This window comes from Erithacus rubecula (assembly GCF_903797595.1).
Source record: "Erithacus rubecula genome assembly, contig: scaffold_294_arrow_ctg1, whole genome shotgun sequence".
NCBI lineage: Eukaryota > Metazoa > Chordata > Aves > Passeriformes > Muscicapidae > Erithacus > Erithacus rubecula.
Genome location: NW_027636034.1, coordinates 55,079 through 68,623, shown reverse-complemented (window position 1 = coordinate 68,623; position 13,545 = coordinate 55,079). Strand labels below are relative to the sequence as shown.

Sequence of the window (13,545 nt, the reverse complement as noted above, 5' to 3'; positions counted from 1 at the left end):
ATTTTCTTCAAATGTGCACAATTTCTTATTAGAGGTACTGGGCTTCCACCTCGTACTGAAATATTTTAATTCAAAGGATAAACCAAGAGGCTTGAAGAAAAAAATGGACCAGATGAAAGCCTCTCTAAATACCATACAAGTCCAAATGAGCAAAGGAGTTATCAACAGTGAAATTTCTTTATTTTTCAAGTTCAATACTAACTTCTTTCTACTTCTAAAACTGCCTAAACTTCTTTGATCTAATCCTACATTTTGAACAAAGAATCAACTCCTCAGTTCCAACATAAACTACTGTTCTATACTAACTTATATAATCCTAAACACCTAATCTCAAATATGAAATAAAAATCCAGAGATCACTGATTTTATGGCTGAAGCAGATGTGTGGTGCCAGGACTCCACTTATTGCTTGTTAAATTCAGATATTCGGCTCTGAATATGGGACAGTTTTTTGTGGAGGTACTGGCACCTGCTCTTCATTTCAGAGTAGCTGGGGCTACCCTGTGAAGGAGAAAGCAAAAGAAAATTAGGGCATGCAAACATTTCTGCAGAGTTTAGAATCTGATGTCCTTTGCTTTAAAAAAGCCTTGAGCCACACTCCGCAGTAACCATGGCCCTGCAGGTCTGGTGCCACACATACCTGCTGTAACTGCTGATAATATGTCAGGATTCGATGAAGCAGCATCTTCAAAAAGTAAAAAAAAAAAAAAAAAAGAAGAACGTTTCACTCCAACCATAAAATGCAAACCTATGCAAAACACTAAAAGAGCCCTCAGTTTGACCGTAGACATTTTCTTCCCTGTGAGCCACCACTCTTCTGGGAGCTTGGCAAAAAACAATCCCCAGCTCCCAGCACCCCCCAAGATCTGCAATTAAGCCTCTCAATAGGGAACAGAAGGAGCACATGCTCCAAGACTCTGCTTGGGACACACCTCACCTTACTCTTTGTTCACAGACAGCTCAAACAGGGTGTTTTGGGCAGGGTCTCACAAAAATCAGACCCAGCCCAAGCAGTGTCTGAGCACATGTGCCAATGCTGCAGTTTCCCTTTGTCTCACTTAGCAACTCCAGGGAATCCAAAACATTGCTGGGATGAAACACATTTCTCACAGTTTTATCTTTCTTTACCTGATAGGCTTCAGAGCCTTGAATCAGACTCTTCCATTGCTCATAAAACTGTGTAAAATCTTTGTTGATCTTATCAATCTGAAAATGTAAATTCCTGTATTCCTCATACTCTGCATTGAAGTCATCCTTGTAGTTCTGGCCTTGCTCCAAGGAGACTATGGCAATGTATTTTCTAAAGGAAAAGAATAGATCATTTTTCTGTGAGTGAACTCTAAGAGAACATTCTATTCCATAAAGCACATGTGTCGTTTTGCAGCAACCACGTGGCAAATGTCAAACAGAGACTCCCAAGGTTCGAGTTAGTTGCTCTGTTTCTACAGGCAAGTTCTTTGCTTTAAGAGGATGTAGTCAGGTCACTCCAGAAATCTGCCATATTTCTATGACACTTAGCTTCTAATAGTTTGCGTTGTAGAGGTTTCCTTCATTAGCAAGTGAAGCACATTTAGAAAATATTGGCACTTCTTTCAAATATCAAATGACCAACAAAGACCACAACTTCAGGAAGAGAATAAACATTGCTAAGTTATATTCTCTTTCTCTACAGGAAAAACTTTTAAATATACATTTACTTTTGAAAATCCATCTGAAATACATTTTTGGCAGGAACTGAATGTATGGTTCTGGTTACACAGAGTTGAACTTATGAGCTCCATTGATGTCTGCCTGTCTAACAGCAAAGGAGAGTTCATGATAATATCTGATTCTTCTAGTGGACAGCATTTGCAAAAATGACCCTTGAACTGAGGTGCTTGTAATGCAGCCATTAAAAACAAACTCAGTATAAGTCTGAAAGTGCAACTACAAAAACGCAAACCACATCAGCTCCTAATGAGGGTAAAACTCATTAATGCCTGAAGCAATTGATGGGTGAAAATTTTTTTTCATTCCCTTCTTATTCAAATAAAAACGAGTGAGGTTTACCAAGCTCGTGATACAAATCCAAGAAGAAGTGTCAATGAGAATAATAGACACCACTTCCCAACACTGACACACCAATGCTTCTGCTCCTCCTGGCCTGCACACCAGCTTCTTTTGAATAACAAAAACTCCCTCACATGGGAAAAAATCCTTGTAAACACCCTGAGATTAATTGCTACAAGCAGTAAATCATTAACAAGTTGAAATTCAGTACCAGGACACAGAACAGCTTGTGCCAGGGATGCATCCCAGGCCAGATGCACCTGACTGCTGTGCTGGTGTGTTCTGAAATCCACAAATGTCTTTCAACATCTGGGGAGGTACTAGAGAAGAAATAGCCTGGATTTCTGACATCTGCCCAGTTTCATTTCCTGGCAAGAGTCCTTGCACAGGCCTCACTCAGCTGCTCCCCTGCAGGATCACCTTGCCCTCAGCCTTCCCATGGAGCATCCCTGGCTGTATCCAATGTGACCCAGGGCCCTGCAGTGCCTGCTCCAAAGGGCACAGCTGCCCCAGAGCCCCAGGGCTGCAGGAGGCCTGGGTGTCCTTGCCAACATCACTGCTCTGACAGCAGCTGGAAGCCATTCCAGTGTTTGATACCACACACACACAGTTCTGCCTCCCCTCCTGCACTGCAAATACAAGGGGGGGATGCAGCACCACTGCTGCAGCTGACCCTGAGCAACTGCACTGCAGGAAGGGAGGGCCAGCCCAGCCTGAACCCACCTCGGTGTTCATTTCAGCTCTTAGCTATGCAGGGCCAGCAAAACCTTCTCAACATTATCCTTTCAAAACTGGGAAGAGCTTCACAGGGCACCCACTGCGAGTGGCAAGGCTCAACTGCTCCTTCACTCACCTCAAGTAGTCTGCTTGGGTGTTTGTGGCAGAGCATGTGGAGACAATGGAAGTTTGTTTTCCTAGTCCTGCAGAAAAGCAGAATTTTGACACTCTTCATCAGGAGATCTTTCAAAAGCCAAAAAATACCCACTGGATGGTTTTGCAAAAGTCCTTCAGAGATTTGTTCTCCCAGTTAATTACTCAAAAAAAGCTCCAAAAATCAATAATGGGGCACACAGAATTTTCTCTCCAGTAGCCAGTTCTGGGCTGTAGAAAAAAGCATGGCCACTTTTCTCTACTGCACTACCATGGTGTAAAGCCCAGCTCGGCTTTTCTGTTTTGAATGCATGAGGTGGCATCTCTACAGCCATTGCAGTCATGCAGCAGCAGATGCAGTTTCACAAAAGACAACAGCTTGAGATAGACAGAGGGGGAGAGAGAGTGATGAACATGGAGGTTCTAAAAAGAAATAGAGAAAAAAGCTGGAGTTCTTCTCATGCCATGTTTTATGGCCATTTTCTTGTCCATTCCAGAGGCCCAAAGTTCCCATGAAACAAAGTTTGGATGAAAATTTTCTGCACTCTTGTCAGCAGGAGAGTCGCAGTATGTTCAATACAACCTGTAAGAAGAGTTTTGCTGTGAGCATTTCATTTCCAAAAGTGCATTTGCTCTCATGGCTCAGTCAGCACAAAAGCTGCAGCCTAAGCCCCAACTTGAAACACAGTCCAGATTTTTCCTTCACCAGCTGCTCTGAATTTTGTGACTCCTGAAGAACAATGCTCACGTGTTTTTAGACTCAAGCAAGAACCTTTTTCTTGCTGTAGAGACTGTGGGAAAGGAAAAGACACTTGCATCCCTTCCAGCCCGAGATGTAAGAGCAGCTGTGACCATCTGTACCTGTGGGTACTCAAATCTTGGGCAGTATAAAGGTGGTACCTCCAGAGCCATTTGGGGACCCCCACCAACAAGACCAAGGGTGAAGAAGGACTGGCTGTACCAAAGAGAATCCATGTGGTGGTGATGTTTTCATAACTAATGTTTCTCTCTTCTCTACACCCCACCTCTCCTCTCTTATTCCTTTCTATCTCTCTGGGTTGCATTTACTGTTAATAACACCTGTGCAACTGAAAAGGATCTCACTTGTTGCCTAATTCAGGCAGAGGCTGTCTGAATAACCAAATCTTTACACTATAGTTCTCCAGGGAGGAGTTAGGAAAAGCAGCATATTAATACCTTCATCGAAATCCAAAGGATGTGACTGCTTCAGCCTTCCCAATTCATTTTTCTCCCTGTTTGAATTGGAGATCTCCATCTGCACCATGGCAGGCTCTGGGACTGTAGAACTCTGGATCTTGTTGTTCTGGTGCACCTCATGGGTGCAGGGGGAAATGGAGCCAACCCTTGGAGACATGTTCTGATTACAAAGGGCTGTGGAAGGCAGCACCAAGGAGGAAGAGAGACCTCCAGCTGCTGGCTGGACGTGACTGGTGAACTGCTGGTGACCAATTCGCCTCTTCTTGCTCAGCACAGGACTGGTGAAATCAGAAGCCAGAGGCCGTTTCTGCAACAATAACAAAATAATTAATTCATTAATCTATCATCAGGATCAGGATTTGCTCCCATTTGTAAAATAGCAGCATTTCTGAAGTGCCAATGGTTAAAAACAAATTTTCCTTAAATAAAAAGATCATGCATGTTCTATGTCATTTCTACTTTCCCATCAAGACTTCAAGTTTGTAGCTAAAAGGCTTTGGTAGAAAGACACTCCCTTCAGCAGCTCTGTCTAAGGCTTCTCCAAAATGGGGAGGTCCAGTTGTTTTTTTCTAGCTCCCAATTCATGCTTGTACACACCTCTTGCTGTCACACACACACATGATTTACTAAAGAGTCTGTTTTAGCTGTCTCCCTGTTAAAGACAAGATCAGTGCATCACTGACACAACCCAGGAGTACAGGGTGTGCTGGTTGGTTGAGAATTCTCATCAGGATGATGAAAAAAGACATCAGTCACATGTCAGGATAATCTTGTGCTTTTAGGTGCAGTTGCCTTCACTCCAGCAACCACTCCACTCTTTAAACTCAAAAGCTGATGGCTAAAATATTCTTTACTTTACACAAGAGACTTTCACAAGTGGTGACTTATGAGCTCTTCCATTTTCTTCAGTTCACTTCCATCTCTCAGCTCCTCCCAAGGACCTTCTCAAAGGTGCTGGCTCACATGGCACAGCACACGGGCACAAGCTTCTCACTCCCACAGCAAAATCCAGGACTCAGGATGGAGTAGAACAGGACAGCCATGCTGTTCCCAGGCAGGGCAAAGGAGGAGAGAAATTAAGGCAGAGAAGGGAGTGAGGGAATATCACACTTCTCTAGAACCTGTGCTGGTCCTGTCACATGGATAGTGTAGATCTGGAATAAACAATGAGAATGAAAGCAAGAGAGAGGTAAAAGGAAGCCAGAGGGCCCCATCTGCCCCACCCTTTTATGTACAGCAGCCTCTTATGTACAGTAGTCTTTTGACCCAGTTTTGTCATCCATGCAGAGCCAGCCTTTGAGTCCTTCTGCAGGGAATGAGTTGAGATCAGGGACTGAGCTCAAGTCTCCAGGCAGAGCAGAAAGTTGGCTCAGGACAGTGCTGCTCCAGCCCTGCAGGATCCTCTCTTCTGATCACAACCTTCCTGCCAAAGCAGTCAGAATGCCTGAGGCACAACATGCTTTGGCCCGGTCCTGCACATGCACATCACAGCTTTTACACCATCAGCAGAGGGCCAAACTTTAATGCACAATAGAGAATGTTAAAAATGCAGCAAATACCTGAGCAGGTCTTGCTGGAGCATGTGTCTCAGAAGGTCCTGGAGATGGTGCTTGCCTGGTGCTGGTGGGGTTCTGAGATGGAGTTGATTTGCTGTGAGGGTGGTGAAACATTTCATGTTCCAAGGCCTCAATATCAACAGTCATAGTTCTTTTGTTTCAGGTTATAGAGACATTCAGTGTCAGGACCAAGGAAACAGCATGAAGCTGATTTGAGGGAGCTTTAGGCTGGATATCAGGAAAACATTCTTGCCCCAGAGAGCGCCCAAGCACTGGAACAGGCTCTCATGGCCCCTGGTCACTGTAGCAGGAACTCAAGAAGCATTTGGACAACAGTCTTGGGCACAGGGTGTGATTCTTGTGGTGTCCTGTGCAGGGCCAGGGAGTTGGACTGCAGGACCCTGATGGGTTGCTGCTGACTCAGTATATTCTAACAAGTGAGGCTTCATCTCCCAGGGTGTTTGTTCTGAAGAGTCTCTTCTCCTTCCTCTAAAGACTGAACTTACCTAGCAAGTATCAACTTCAACTTCTCCCTATCCATTTCAGTGTAGCCAGGCCAATCAGTCTGAAGAGTCTGAAACAGATGTTCCTTCAGACTGAAGGAATTATCCTTTAGATTCAGGTTGGCTACCTACAGGCAGACATTTCAGAAAACAAACCTTTATTATGATTGCTAAATGCAAACTACAGAAATCCAGCTAGTTCTGAACACCTCTTTGTGTTCACCCAACTGGAACTGAACAATATCCTTTGATACAGAGAAGATTTATTCCTCTATCACATGAGTTTTAAGCTGAATCAAAGCATCACTGATTGGAAACAAGTGAGTATTCATATTTCATAAGTGTTCCTTTCAAAACAACATTTAGTGCCACAATGTGTAAGCAGAGCTGGTCAGGCCCAGTGTCCCTCCCTCTTCATGTGGCAGAGCCAGGGTTCATTCCTGCAGAGTCCTTCTATGAGAAAGTCGTGCTCTTGTCTTGTTCTATTCCTTTGGCAGTAAATGAGGTTCATATCTTTCTCAAGACAAATACAAAATCTACTCAAAAAGGTAAAATGAGATAGTAAAACCTCAAGACCACTGATATGAAGTGTGCTGGTTTAGACTTCATCACCTGACACTGCTGAGAGTTCCTGCTGAGATGGAAACAGGAAAATCTCCATCAATTTGACTGCTACAACACATTAAATAACTCAACAACACACCACCATCATCTCTCAAAATCTGCCCTTTTTCTTTCTTTGAAAACATAGTAAACACTGATACTGCTCTGGTGGTCTCTGTTGATGTCTGTCTCTCATTATAAAAACTGCAAAGCAACAAATATACCCAGAATCAAGAATTCATGTCTTAAAGGCACAACTAATATTGTGTTGGGAAGGGAAGCAAGTATGTGAATCCATTTAAGAAGCAACTCTGTGCATCCAAAACTGTGTCCATCAGAATTATCCCCCCGGACGTTGCTCATAGCAAAAGAGGAAATATTCTGATGATCTATGAATGTTTGCATAATTCAACAGCAGCCATGTTGAACAGGAAAGTTTCTTATTTAAACAGTGGAGGAACAAGTAATAATTAAGGATAAAAGAACAACGTGGTGGAAGAAAATTGCTGGAACCAAACTGCACAATCTCACCTGCTGGAGGATCTTGCCAAGGGTTCCCTTGTCCTTTTGCATGACTCCATCTCTCTGCAAGCAGGCAAGTAACTCTGGCTTCTTGTACGTCCTCAGAGCAAGCAAATGAATCACCCTGTCCCTGTAGGGTCGGCGATAAACAGCAGTGCAAGGACTCTCTTCACTCTCTGCTGGCTTCATGGCTGTTTCCTTCTTCTCAGGTGCACAATGTGAAATGTTTGGTTGGGCTCTTATGATGTCTACTTGTTTTCCAAAGGAAACAAAAACAGAAAAAGAAATGTCATAAGGGGAGTTTGGGAGAAGGCAAGCAAGCTGATTTAAAATTATGATGGAATTCTTTGAGACAGAGCTGAACTTGCATATCCTTGTGGATCACTCTGAGGTCAGAATATTCTCTGATTCTGTAACAAAGCCCAATCCCTGACTGGCACTACATGGAGCATGTTGCAAGGGCACCCTCTACCCTACCAGCAACCAGACCTGTCTCACCTGAGTTCCTCTGTGCCAGTCCAAAGCAAAATTTGCCAGTCCCAGTTTCACAATTGTCTCACTACTGCCACTCTTCAATACCAATTGCTGAATGTGAAGTATTCCCTTAGGATCTATGCAAACTCTCACCAAGAATCACAGAAATCATAATTCACATATGAAACTGCACATCCCTAATGAGAAATTTGCGAGTTTAGTTTTGTCTCTCCAAAAAGACACAACACTGTCACCTTAAAATTCTCTTCACTAAGCTAAGGCAGAGCAAGAGCTGCACTTTCAGTGAGTGACCATCACTGAGCCTCCAATGCAGCCAAGAGTTCAAGGAGAAAGCCATTCTTTCCCAATTGCTGGAATTTATAGGCAAGGGCTTCCCTTGAAATCCAATGCCTAACTACAACTGAATTGGCCAGAGCTCAGCTGACAAACCAGGTGAGAGTGGGTCCCAAAAAGATCACAAGGTTTGGGCAGCACTCCAGGCTGGGATTTATCTGGTACTAAGGAAGCACATGCTGGAGTGAGCTCAAGAAGAATTCAAGAAGAATTTCAACTGCAAAAGCTGAATTTTGACTCAAACAGGCACCTAAACCCTTTGTGCTTTCCTCAGCTCTAGATACAATTGTTTGCATAGGTGTGAAATGGAAACAGTTTACCTCAGGTTACTCAGATGTAACAAAATTTGGATTGTGTACTGAACTCATTATTTAGTCTAGAATGTGCCACCTTGGAGCTCAAACATCGCTACAATGTCTACTGGCATAAGCATACTTTTTAACAAAAACAACCTACTGCCATCCAACTGCTTCAAAAACAAAAGTGCTTGAAAACAAAAGTGGCTGGCAGGGAAGCTAAAAAGGTATTCATCTGAAATTTGCCTGAACTTTTAATGCAATTGAAGTATTCACTTGCAAAGATCGCAAAAGAAATATTCAACAGTCTTCAGGAAATCCCTCAATTTTTTGCTGGTGAGAATATCACTTGTGACTTGTGCTTGTGAGAGTGTCATTTGCACAAAGTGCTGCCTCAGCACAATTCCACTAATGTTTCTGTTTCAGTCATCAGCAGTGGCAGAGCTTAGGACAGGGACTGAGCATGAAGGGGAACTGGGAGTCACCTGAACTTTGCATCCTTTTATGTCAGCTTCATGAATGAGTTTGCTCTAAGAGCATCCGTGCATTTATAAAAGAATGGGAACAAATCACGTAAGGTGCCAAACACATCAACTTGGATTATTATGCAGCTTTTCATTGCTTGTTTAGCCTACATTTTCACCTGGTTACTGAATTTAAATAACTTTGCAATTAATTGTTTAATTAAACATAGGCAGTGTGTTCATCTTAACCATTGTAATTTTCTGCCTTACAAAGCAAGTAGCTAGGTGTCTTTTGGCAATCTATTGTCAGAGTTGGATTGTTAGATCCCCAAAGTTTTTCATTTTTCTAAACTAACCCTGATAACATTCGATAAACAAAGCCTGAAGGCTTCAAAATCTGGATACCTTGAATCTAAACTTCAAGCCCTCCAAGAACACATTGGAATGGCCAGAACATAAAGAAGAAACTAATAAAGACATTTCAGCCTCACAGGTCAAAAGAACTTTTGTGGGGAAAAAAACTAAAAACAGACTGAAAAAAAGGGACTAATTTGCATGAGAAGGGAGAAATCAACATCCAATACAAGAGAGAAATATAAGTAGTAAATGAGGAGTGTGTATCATTTAGAACCAATGGACAGGAATTTCTACGTTTACTAAAAATGTATCAGTAAGTGTAAATGCTTAGAAAGTGGCATGTATGTGGCTGGAGCTCTCCCCTATGCACCAGAGCTGGCAATAAAATAACGTCTACTTCCAATACTAAAAAAAATAACTGGTCCCGGGTTTCATTTATCCTTACATTTTTGGTGACCCTGGTCTAAATATGGAACCATGAGGAGTGCACTCATTTTAAGCAAGAGCCATTCCCAGAGCATGAATTGAGTGGTGTCAGAGCAGGGGGAATCTCCCCTTTGCACTGGCAGCTCCTCAGTGTCATCCCTGGGAGTCGCTTCCCCCGGGGCTGCCTCAAAGGGGCCGTGGGGCACCAGTGGGGCCCAGCCCTGCCCAGCTGGTCCCGCAGGGTCAGCAGCACCTGGCACCAGCACCATGGCCAAGCCCTGACCCAGAGCCGACCCCAGAGCCCGGCACAGCCCCTCAGCTGCTGGTGCTGCCCCTCTGGGTCCCCCTGAGGGGCATGGCAGCGGCCGTGGGGGCTCTGCGGGATGCAGTGCGGGCTGGGCCCTGCGGAGCACAGTGGATCGTGCCCAGGCCCGCAGCTCCGCCATCCCGCTCTGCCTCGGCTGATCCGCTGCCACACACACACTGATCCCGCAGCAACATCTGCAACATGGGCAATATGTGCTAGGAAAATATGTGTTCTTTGTTGTTTGGTCTTTCTGGTTTCAAGGCTCATTAACAGAAACAGACATTTTCTCCATGAAACAAGAAGCACCCAACAAGCTCCAAGCGATGGCCTGGCCTTGGAAAGGCAGGTTGCTTGTTGGCTGAATTGCCTTATTCATGTGTAGGGCTTGATAGGCTTCAGTGGCCTCAGACCTAGGGGAGGTTAGCAAGGCTTGGGAAGATGAATGCACCTTAAATGGTGGACACAAAGAATTCAGAATTGCACAAGGACATTTGGCAGAACCCCAAAAATGAATAAAGCCAATGCAGCAACTGTGTTGAATCAGCTCTATTAGGTAAAAGGTCGTTCCAGCAGGAGCAGACCATGGCCACCCACTCAAGAAATGTCTCACTATAAAAGAAGAAAGAGACTGAGTATGCAGAGTAATTACCATGAGAAGTGAGAAGATCTGTACCCAACAGCAGACAGAATACTAATTATGAAGAGAACTCGGTAACCTTCAGTCAATTAACATGAATAGCTTTGCTGGCTAAAATGAATAAATAGTAAAATGTTCAGGTACTTGTGGTGCTGGCTTTGTGAATTGATCACTGAGCCCCCCCATTTTGGCACAGAACTGTAAATATTTACCTCCACTCAGGTGTGGATCAGCCTCTTAAGCAGCAGGTGTGAGTTCCAACCAGTGTGGAGCAGCACTCGCTAAAGGCTCTGGCACCTCCGCTCTCGCTGCAGCCGCGGAAGGGTCTGACCCGTCCTGCCGTGTGCTGGTGACAATGGCCATGTGTCCTTGGAAACGGGGAGTTCCATGTTCCAGGCTGGGTGGGATGTCACTGAGGAGCCGCATGGGACACACCCAGGACAGATGGAATTCCCAATGGGCACACCTGGGCATGCCCTGCCCTGTCCCATGACTGACTCAGCTCATTTCCAATGCAGGAAGGGGCACTCCGGCAACCCCAGTACTGCAGCTCTGCAAACCAGGGCTAATTAAGTGTTTCTGCACAAAAGTGCTGTACTTGGCTGCCTCCAAGGGGAAGGGGCAGCTTAACACCTCTCACTAGGGCAGCAAGGTGCAGCCCTCCCAGCACTGGTCGATCCTATAAATTTATGCAAATCAGCCCAAGCTTCCCTACAGCAAACACAAAATAGCCTGTGAAGTTCTCCTGAGTCACAAAGCAGGAGGAATTCCCCTGGTGGGTCGATCCTGCTGTTGGCTGGTCAGTCTGTGACATCTTGTTATTGAGAAACATTAAAACATAAAAGAACACACTTTTGAGTCAATATTAATAGAGGAGGTAATATAAATTCTGGCCTCTAACTGGAAAACTCCAGGGGCAGATATGGAAAGATGACAACCCCACATAGGGTGAAGGTGGTTTTATAAGTCTGGAAAATTAGCATGATTGACAAGAATTCCCAAGGAGAAGCACAATAATGTGGAAATTTCCTCCTTTTCTTTCCACCTCTTCTGGAGCCCCTGTTTCTTGCTACTAGCTGTACTAGCTGTACAGGCTATACCTACTTTATGAGAAAGTACCTTGAGAACATGTTTTAACCCTGGTTCACAGAGGAGCTAACATAGGATAGGAGCCTTTGGGATGTGTTTTGTCCTTCTGCCTATCAGGAGAGGAAAAGTACTGAAATCACCCTGGAACTATGTAACAATACAACAGTAGGGTACAAATCTATGAATACATATGAAGGGAAAAAATAGCAAAAACTATTTGGGCATCAGAAGGAGATACTTCCCCATTCCTAATCATACCAAAACCACTATTATTAATGGAACTTTCCATTTGAAAAAAATGCTCAAAGGCAACGTAGCATTTATTCACAGGATTACAAGGAAGGGAACCTCCCAATGGAGTTGAGGTTTGATACAGTTTTTATTCTGAGACCCACTCAGAACTTGAACTAGAGTGTCATCCTGAAATGATCATCACCACCTCTTGAACTGCCTCCATGGATTCACTGCAGGGATCAGAGATGCCAGTCTGGAGAGAGGCTCAGCTGGCTTCAAATATGCATGCTGCCCAAAGGGAAAGTAACAACAACAAAGGAACAATTACTTTGAAAACTCAGTACTCACAGGATCAAGAGGGATTCTTTGGGTTCCACTAACAGGTAGATATAGGACTGACAGGACCATCTGCACCTCTGCCTTCATGACCTTGCTATCACAGGCCAATACAGCCCACAGTCCCACTAGTCCATTCAAGGTGCCTTCAGCAGCAGCAGCAGCAGCAGGAGTGGCACAGCTCCAAAAGCATCAGGCAGCAGTTCCCATTCCCTGTGTGTGCATGGCAGCGGGGCCAGCACTGCCGGGGCCAGGGCGAGTGGAGAGCAGGGGCAGCACCGACCCCGACGAGCCACTGCTCTGACACTGCCAGCGGGACCCCACTGGGACCAGGGGCGGGAGGTGCCCCCGAGCACTGAGATGGTTTTGGCAGCGCAGCAAGGCAGCTCAGGTGCCTGCCTGAGCCTTGAGTGGGCAGCAGCCAGCTCTGCCAGCAGCACCACACGGCCAGAGAGCTGCTGTGCTTCAGACTCACAGCCACGGCCACCCAGCAGGACAATTCCCATGTCACAGCTTCAGAGAGCTTTCCTCTTACCCTGGTGGATCCCAGGGAAAACTTTTGGACACTGTGATAGAGAATCTGCTTGTCCAAGATACTGATGACTCCACTCACAAGGAAGTCAGCACAAGCAGAGCCTGAGCAATCCCTGTGGGAACACCTGAGGATTCCATTGCAGCTGAGGGGACAGCATCACTGCCTGGGAAAGGACAATTCCAGGGAAGTACTAAGGCCTCAACAACAAGCCCTAAGCCAAAGCTGACTTCCAGATTAACCTTCCAACCAAATATTATATTTATATTCACTCATTAACAAAATATGCATGATTATTACCAGTATATGTATGAATCTCCTTTTAGTGAAAGAGGTGTTTACCTTTCTACATTTAGAAACCGGACAAGTCCACAGAACTAGATATCTCTATCTGGTTGTGTTTGAAGTTATATGGTGAAAGTAAACTCTCTTAGTATCTCCCTGAGCCCTGGATTAGAGGAGAATGAAACCAGATGTTCCCACACTAGAAGTTATGGTGACTTGTTTATTCAAGGGTGTAAAATCTGGGCCCTCTCACAGCAAAGTTGATGGCTTTGCCTCTGGGTTGGCAAATTACAAAGGAATTTCCATTTTCTGGCAGTGCCTCTCCAATCCTTTGCTGTGACAGGGGCTCCCCAGGTGATGTGTCTGGACAATGGCCAAGTATTTGGGTAATTGGTGTTGTATCTTTCTTAGTCCCTACAGGCCATTTTTGTAG

The 13,545-nt window shown here is 44.7% G+C and overlaps 1 long non-coding RNA gene across 1 annotated transcript; it reads right to left on the bottom strand.

The window, feature by feature from the left end:
* Positions 1–462: 462 nt before the first annotated feature.
* On the bottom strand, positions 463–7,489 carry LOC306815925. Its single transcript, XR_013777528.1, has 3 exons — positions 7,331–7,489; positions 5,697–5,787; positions 463–501 (listed from the first exon to the last, which is right to left on the bottom strand). It is a non-coding gene; the product is annotated as an uncharacterized lncRNA (long non-coding RNA).
* Positions 7,490–13,545: the final 6,056 nt, after the last annotated feature.